This window comes from Mustela erminea, chromosome Y (assembly GCF_009829155.1).
Source record: "Mustela erminea isolate mMusErm1 chromosome Y, mMusErm1.Pri, whole genome shotgun sequence".
NCBI lineage: Eukaryota > Metazoa > Chordata > Mammalia > Carnivora > Mustelidae > Mustela > Mustela erminea.
The window spans coordinates 4,919,447-4,928,524 of record NC_045636.1 but is presented as its reverse complement, the minus strand read 5'-3'; the positions used below and the strand labels follow the sequence as shown (position 1 = coordinate 4,928,524).

General features: G+C 34.5%; 1 long non-coding RNA gene across 1 annotated transcript; it reads left to right on the top strand.

Annotated features, from left to right (window-relative positions):
* Positions 1 to 5,017: 5,017 nt before the first annotated feature.
* Positions 5,018 to 8,619, top strand: LOC116583913. Its single transcript, XR_004282967.1, has 3 exons — positions 5,018 to 5,029; positions 6,641 to 6,648; positions 8,565 to 8,619. It is a non-coding gene; the product is annotated as an uncharacterized LOC116583913 (long non-coding RNA).
* The last annotated feature ends 459 nt before the right edge of the window (positions 8,620 to 9,078 follow it).

Genomic DNA, 9,078 nt, shown 5'->3' with positions numbered 1-9,078 from the left:
ACAATATGATCAATTTTCCTTGGTGAAAACAGCCTTCGGAAGGTGGTAGAGGGAAAAGGCATCAGGCCGGGTGGAAGAAGCCTTACGTGATTCTCCCAGGAGTACTAAAAGTTGAATTACCCTTCAGAAACACCCTAAATTTGGACAAAAGGGCTGGGCTTTTATAATAATCATTGGATGTGAATACCCAAGAAGAGGGCCTGTCCTCAGCTTTCTTCAGTCAAGGCTATCCCTGATGGACTTTGAGAGTTGAGGATTACAACATTCCTACAGCTAGGAGTCCTTCATTCCCGATAGAATTTTAGTCAGCATATCACAGTACTGACCACAAAAGCTCACATCTTTGGAGTATTCTAGATGCCCTTATCTCAATAAGTATGTATCAATGTAGGAGATAACCTGAAGAAAAAGGAGGGACTGAATTTTAAAAAGGTTAATTTTGTTGGAATAAATGAGCTTTGATATCAGAAATAACCCGTATGAAGTTGGAGTTTGTCTTTTCTTTCTGTTGAAGTGATAGTTTTGTTAGATTTTTGATCAAAATTGTAAATAATGTTTATTCTTTAATCTGCCTAGAAAAATAAAGTTTATAACTTTTATCTTAACCAGATCTTTGATTACTTGTAGTTAAATCTTCTCATTATTAAAAGAGTTTTGCTAGTAATTATGCAATCCTCTGCATTTGCCTTTAGCATTTGCTCTTGTTGCCACCTGGGCTAAACAAATAATTATTGAATTTTGTAATAATCTGTAATCTTATTTAGGAATGCGCTTGAAAACCTTCTGGTGTTTCAAACAAAGTTCCCAAAATTCAGCCTTCAAATGAAGTCTTGTTTATTTGGTATGTCAAATTACATAGGAAATTCTGTCAAATAAGTGCTGATAAATCTTCTTAGATTATATTATATGGTTGAATATTATAACTCCTTTAGAAATTGTATAAAATTCTTAAGTTTTTAAATTATACTGGTATACTGCTATTTATTGTAATTCTAATTATTGAAGTCTTGTGTGTCACAGAATTTTTTGCCAACTGCATTGTAATGATAAAAACAGGTTTCTTATACCTTTAAGATTATAAAACCAAAATGAGAATTTCTGGAACAATGAGAAAACTGCATTTAAATACACTCTTGGTTTGAAATATGAGTGATCCTTTAATGTTTGCTTTTCCAGATTTAAAGCTATCCATGACTCAGAAATTTATTACATTATTCCTTTGTAAACAAATATGAAACATTTTTTCTCCTTACCTGATCTTTCCAGAATTCAGAAACTCTAAGTATTCTTATATTTTCATGGCAGAAATTTATTTGCATAAATTCAATAGGAATCTGTTCTCCTTATGATAAGACAGAACTAGAAATTTGGTTATATTACAAAGGCTTTGACTGGAATTTCATATTTGTGAGAGATATCCATAGAGAGATATGACCAAATAGCTTTAAGGAACTAAACTTGACTTTCTAGAGACAATAAAGCCCTTTGGAAAAATCAGCCTGGTACTTTGCTAACAAAGCAAGCTGCTTTACCGGATACAGGAAACCCAGGATATTCTAGTGACATTGTGAAGAGGAATTTACCCAAATCTATGTATTGCAGGTCAAGTCTGGTGGCAAGTATTTGACTTGACTTCTGAGCCTCAAGAGGCTGTTAAAAGTTTAATTTAAAATTTCTTATGAAATGTTCCAGAAAGGCCAGATTAGAAACAAAGGACCTATATGTTCAATTACTATTAATGCTATAAATAATTGGGCCAGGTTTGTTAACATTGGACTTATCTTTTTTTTTTTTTTTTAAAGATTTTATTTATTTATTTGAGAGAGAGACAGTGAGAGAGAACATGAGCGAGAAGGTCAGAGGGAGAAGCAGACTCCCCATGGAGCTGGGAGCCCAATGTGGGACTCGATCCCGGGACTCCAGGATCATGACCTGAGCCGAAGGCAGTCGTCCAACAAACTGAGCCACCCAGGCGCCCCAACATTGGACTTATTTTAAAAATAAGTCCATTGTGGGTGCCTGGGTGGCTCAGGGGATTAAAGACTCTGCCTTTGGCTCAGGTCATGATCCCAGGGTCCTGGGATTGAGCCCCACATCAGACTCTCTGCTCAGCAGGGAGACTGCTTCCTCCTCTCTCTCTCTGCCTGCCTCTCTGTCTACTTGTGATCTCTGTCTGTCAAATAAATAAATAATAAATCTTAAAAAAAATCCATTGTAATTTGGTTATCTTGGTGGAAATAAGGGTTATTTTATTTTTATTTTTAAAAAAGATTTTATTTATTTAATATTTGACATAGCAAAATTACAAGTAGAAAGAAAGGCAGGCAGTCAGGCAGAGAGAGAGGAGGAAGCAGGCTCCCTGCTGAGTAGAGAACCCAATGCGGGGCTCGATTTCAGGACCCTGAGATCATGACCTGAGCCGAAGGCAGAGGCTAAACCCACTGAGCCACCCAAGCACCCCAATAAGGGTTATTTTAGAGGGAAATTGTTTTAATAACACACCTTTATAGATATCAGATTAGATATTAGATATTAACTATCTTTGAGTGTTTGTTTTTTGCCTCTAAAATTAGACTGCATCCTGAATTGTTCTGGTTTCCTCAAAATCTGGCTCTCTCCGAATAGGTTTCCAATTTTCTCCTATTCTCTTGACATGGGATCATTGAGAAATAAAACTGCCCCTTTTCCTGAAACCATACAGAGTAAAGCTAGAAGGCTTGAAGTAAACTTCAGAGAAGCTGTCACAATGGCCATGTTTAGACAAACTGCATGTATGCCATTTCTATGGGCTTCTCAGAAAGATCACCAGAGATATACAGATAACTAAGTAAGTTTATTCCAGCCATCTTGATTTTATAGATCTGCCATTGGAAAATCTAGATTGAGATGTTCATGGATGGAAACAGTTTTATGGATCAAAGACAACAAAGACCTGGAGACAGTGGTGACTCATCAGCTACTGTCCACTACTGAGGACACTAGAAATTGGACTGACTGCCTAATGAAACAAATGGGCAGAACTGGCCACCAAGCAGGTAGCCTGAAAAAGACTCTAAAACTCTTTATAATTAATTTAGTACCAGACACGGATTTAATTAAGTATCAGTCCCAACATTTCCAGGAAAACCTCAGATGGAATAGGAATTTGACACTGTGATGGCATTAAAGACAGTCAGAAATATAACATCTTATGGAAGAAATACTTAACCATATTCACCAAAGCACACATTATGGATAAGATACTACTTACCCTACAATGGATCCAGAAGTATGTTTTGAATTGCATTCTTCAGAGAACTGTTCAAAAAAGGTGACATTTGACATTTCTTTTAAAAATAATTCTAAGACCGGGTCCCCACCAGTTCCAAAAGGTATACAACTGGAGAAGGCTGCCAGGTAGACATTACCTTGGTGCCAAAACAATAGGTAATTCTCAATATTTGCTAGTAATTGTACATACCTTTACAAATTTGGCTGAAGCTTTTCTGTTCTATCCAGAGAAGACTTCAGAAGCTGCCCAAAACAGGTTTAGGTGAAGCAATTCCTCAGTTTGGACTTCTGCCAACAATTGTAAATGAACATTTGTGATAAAAGTCACCCAAGCAGTCTCCAGTACCTTGGGCATTCCATAAAAATTACATACTTTCAAGAGACCCCCACCAATTGGAAAAAAGAAAAAAAAAAAGAACTCTGGCCAAAGGTATGTTAAGAAACTAACTTTACTTGAGGAAAGCCTTGTCAGATACCCTACTGTAGTTAGAGTGACCCCTAGAAGTAGGCTGGGTTTAAGCCCCTATGAAATGTTATTTAGAAAACTTTTTTTGTGGTTTTCATGACTTAGGAGTGTCTCATAGGAATCATGGTAGGGAATTGTATTAAAGTGCAAAATCTTCATGCGGAATGTTGGCTTTTAGCCCAGAATTAAAGAATTAAAGAATACTTCTAAGTGCATGCAGAAAGATTTTTCTAACCTCAATCCTCAATCCTTGCCCCATTTGAGCAGGAAATAATTACAGGAGTCATTGTCCCAATTCCCTTAAGAATAGAAATTATCAAAAGATAATGGGGATTTGAACTGGTCACCAAAAGATAATAATGGAACAAGCACAGCTGCAACTTTTTATCTAGATCTTTTTATTACATTTAAATTTTCTTGACTCTCCTCCTTGTTTGAAGTTTGAAACTTGCCCTTCTCATGCCCTCATTTGGCTGCCTGTCAAATAAATTTTTCCTGCTGTATATTCCATGTCTCAGTGATTTTCTTGCCATGTTCTGGCAAGATAAACTTGGGTTTGGTTATAGTTTTTCCTGTTGTATTTACAACTTAGTTGTTTGATGCAAGAGGCCTACCTTTTGGCCTATCATGACTCTGACATGCTTTCTTCACTAAACTTAATACTTTGTAGTTCTTGATTTAAAGAGAAATGTGTGACTCTTCCTCTCATTCAACACTTAGAAGCTATTGTGGGTTATTAAAGGACCTGATTTCAATATTGCTGTGTCTCAGGGAATAGGGAGGACTGAGGAGAGGGAGAGAAATGGGAGAATGTCTGGTCATTTAGTGAAGAAGCCAGAACATACAATATTTATTTAATTTTGAATAAATTGAATTTATTCAACTTAATTGAATAAACTTAATGTCTGTACTTCCATATGTATTTTGGATATTTGTCTGGTTTTGGTATTCTTTAATTGGAAGAATTCAGTACTGTAGCCATCTATTCCTAGACTTCTGTTTGTTGGGAGGGTTTTATTGATTCAATCTCTTTTCCAGTAATCACTTTGTTCTAATTTTCTATTTCTTTATCATCCAGTCTTGGTATGTTATACATTTCTATGCATTTTATTCTTTTTGTTGGAGTATACTAGTTTTAGTAATCTTTTATAATCCTTTATATTTCTGTGATACCAGTGTTAACGTTCATTTTCCTTTCTAATTTTGTTCTAACCTTTTCTCTTTTCCTTGATGAATCTTGCTACAGTCTATCTTTCAAAAAATAGGTTCCTAGTTTCATTGATCTTTTAAAAAGTATTTTAAATTTTTATTTCCCTAATTTTGTTCTGATTTTTATTGTATTTTTTTCTACTAATTTTGAGATTCGTTTCTTCCTTTTGAGTGTTTGAAAGGTATAGTTAAATTTGAGATCTTGTTTCTTTAATAGAGGCATTTAGCACTTTGAACTCCCTATTAGAACTTAGGTGTTGTATTTCCACTTTCATTTCTCTTAAGATATTTATTTACTTATGTATTTATTTTTTAAGAATTTATTTATTTATTTGAGAGAGAGAGAAAAAAAGTTTACAAGCATGGGGAGCAGTAGAGGGAGAGGGAGAAGCAGGCTCCCCACTGAACAGGTTGCCCACTGCGCCAGCTTGATCCCAGGACCCTAAGATCACCACCTGAGCTGAAGGCAGACACTGAATTGATTGAGCCACTCAGATGCCCCTCTTTTATGATATTTAAAATTTTTTTGTTTCTTCTTTGACAATCAATTGTTCAGTAGCATTAAAATTTTTTGATTGTTTTATTTTAAAAACATTCATTTTTAACTGAAGTATAGTTGCTATATATTCTTTTAGTTTCAAGTGTACAACATAGTGACTTAAAATTTATATATATATGATGAAGTGTTCAACAGAGCACATGTAATTACCATTTGTCACTATACAAAATTGTTACAATATTATAGATTATTATGCAGTATATATAGAGTATTCTCTGTATAATATATATATAGATTTACACATAAATCTATATGTATATAAATTTATAATCTATAATATTAGATCTTATAGATTATTACCTGTATGGAACTTTTTGTCTCTGTGACTTATTTACTTTATAACTGGACTTTGTACTTCTTACTTGCCTTCACATATTTTGGTCCATCTTTCCTAGGGGTAGTAACATGCTTTTAAATTTCCATGTATTTGTGATTTTTAGTTTTCTTCTCATACTTCTCATATTTTTAGTTTCACACCATGTGGGTGGAAAATATGCTTGATACTATTTCAAACTTTTAAAATTTTGAAAAATGTGTTTTGTGGCCTCATATGTTATCATTCCTGGAGAATATTTCATGCCTGCTTAAGAAAAATGTGCATTATACTCCATTGATGTCTGTTAAGTCCTTTTGGTTTATTATATCATTTATGCAATTTTTCCATATTGATTTTGTGTTTGAATGACTTATAAATTAATGTAATGGGGTATTTAACTCTAGTACTGTTACTGTATTTCTATCTATTTCTTGCTTTGATCTGTTAATATTTGCTTTATCTATTTAGGTGCTCCCATATGGGGTACATAAATATATATAATTTTTATATTCTCTTGATGGATTGGATTTAAAAAAAAATTTTTATTTATTTATTCATTCATTTGAGTGATGGAGAATGAGTGTGAGTGCAAGGAAGAGCAGAGAGAAAGAATATCCAAGCAGACTCTGTTCTGGGCAGGAACCCCATGTGGGGCTCAATTTCAGGACCCTGAGATCATGATCTGAGACAAAATCAAGAGTCAAATGCTCAACTGACTGGGACATCCAGCAGCCCCTGGACTGGCCTTTTAATCATTATGTTCTGTCCTTTTCCCTTATTATATAGTCTTTGTTTCGTTAGATAAGTATAGCTATTTCAGATTATTTAGTTTTCATTTATATGCAGTAATTTTTCCCATGTTTTTACTTTCTGACTGTGTGTCCTTTTTTTTTCTTAACATTTTATTAAGTAATATCTGTACCCAGTGTGGGGCTTGAAATTACAACCCCAAGATCAAGAGTCACATGCTCTACTGTCCCGTGTGTCCTTAAACTTGAAGCCGATGTCTTATAAGTAGCATATAGATAGTTCTTTTTAAAAATCCATGTAGCCACTATATGTCTTTTGATTGGAGAAGTTAGTTCTTTTACTTTTAAAGTAATTATTGACAGGTAAGTACCTATTTGTATTTTGTTCATTGTTTTTCCGCTGTTTTGTTTTCTCTGTTTATTCTCTTGCTCTTTTCTGATTAGATGATTTTCTGTTTTGGTTGGCTTAGACTTTTAAAAAAATCTTTTGTGCATCTACTGTAGGTTTTGGTTTCATTGTACCATGAAGCTTACATATAACAATTTATGTTTATGACATTCTATTTCCAGTTTACAAGCACTTAAGTTTGAATATATTCTCAAACTACATTTTTATTCCCCTCTTTGTTTTTGCTGTCACAAACCTTTCATGTCACGGAGTTTAGAAATCTCTTTGTTGAGGTTGTTACTTTACTTCTGCTTTGCTTTTCTGATGTGAGCATCTTTATGACTATTTTTGGGAATTTTAGGTTTATCATTTATCTGCATTTTATTTTGATTTTTTTTTTTTAGGTTTTATCTTATTCTTTCAGTTGGAACTCCTTGATTCTTTATTTTGGCTGTATGCATTTCTGTATGTTTCTCTGCATTCTATATATCTTTCTTTGTATTAGATAAAACAACTACCTTTCATGCTGTTAAAGTAGGGGTCTAATGTTGGAAATAAATGTATTATTCAACTCTAATTTTGCATTTGGTTGTCCCTCAAACGTTTGTGATTGTTTAAGCAGCCTACTTTGTTTCTTACTGGCTCCCAGTGGTGGAGAATGGCCAAGACCTCTATTAGTACCTCACAGTGGAAGACATCAGTCAGTGTCTAGATGTTGGCTGATTGAAAGTGAGACCTTCAGGAAGCAGCATTATTTTTTCTTTCCAAAGTTATGTGAACTCTTTTTGATATCCTGTCTAATCAGTTTGCATTAAATATAGGTTAATTTAAATTTTTTTTAAAAAAACAACTAAACAGAAAACCCACCACCCACATAGTATTTTTTTTTTTAACTCCTCTCATTCTTCTGCTAATTCTGCATTGAAATTCAGCTGGATCCTTCCTTCCTTCTTTCCATCTTTCCATTTATCCATCTCTCCTTCCTTCCTTCCTTCCTTCCAGTGAATTTAGTCGTTCATCACTTACATACAATAACTTGTGCTCATCCCAACAAGTTCCATCCTAAATCTCCCTCACCCTTATAGCCCATCCTCCCACCCACCTTCCTCCATCAATCCTCTAATGGTTTGCTTCCCCTACCTTTTCCCATTCCCCTATGTTCTTTTTGTTTCTTAAATTCCACATAGGAGTGGAATCGTATGGTATTCATCTTCCTCTGACTGACTTATTTTGCTTAGCATAATACTCTCTATTTCCATCCATGTCTTGCAAGAGGCAGGATTTCATTCTTTTGATGGCTGAGTAATAATACTCCATTGCATGTATATACCACATCTTCTTTATCCATTCATCTGTCAATAAACATTTGGGTTGTTTCCATAGTTTGGCTATGGTACATAATGCAGGCAGCAGCTTTTGAAGTATGAAAATACATCTCTTTCAAGGAAAGTCTAGGTGTCCTTGTGTGCTTCTACTTCCTGCTTCTTGGGAGTAATAACCAGATTATAACTATCTCTCTGTTACTCTCCTCTTGAAACCATGCACAAAGTTCCTGGAGGAAATCCAAATGAGACTATGAAGGAATGTGGTTTCTGGGCAGCAGCCAGTGTATTTTAGGTATTAACACCTTACCAGATGTATCATTTACAGATATCTTCCCTCATTCTGGAAACTGACTTATTTTTGTTAACAGTTTTTGTTACTGTGAAAACCCTTTTTATTTTGGTATAGTCACAATGTTTATTTTTGCTTTGTCTTGCTTACCTGAGGAAACATTTAGAAACATATGTATATGGCTAAGGGTCTAAGGTCAAAGAAATTGCTGCCTATTTTTCCTTAGGGTTTTTATGGTGTTAAGTCTCATATTTAGGTCTTTAATCCCCTTTGAATTTCTTTTTCTATATGGTGTTAGAAGGTGGTCCAGTTTCATTCTTCTGCATATAGCTCTCCATTTTTCCCAAAATGACATTGTCTTTTTCCCATTGGATATTCATTCCTGCTTTGTTGAAGATTAGTTGACCATGTAATTTTTGATTTATTTTTGGGCTCTCTATTCTATTCTATTGATCCAAGGGTCTGATTTTGTGCTAGTACATTCTGTTTTGATTACTACAGCTCTGT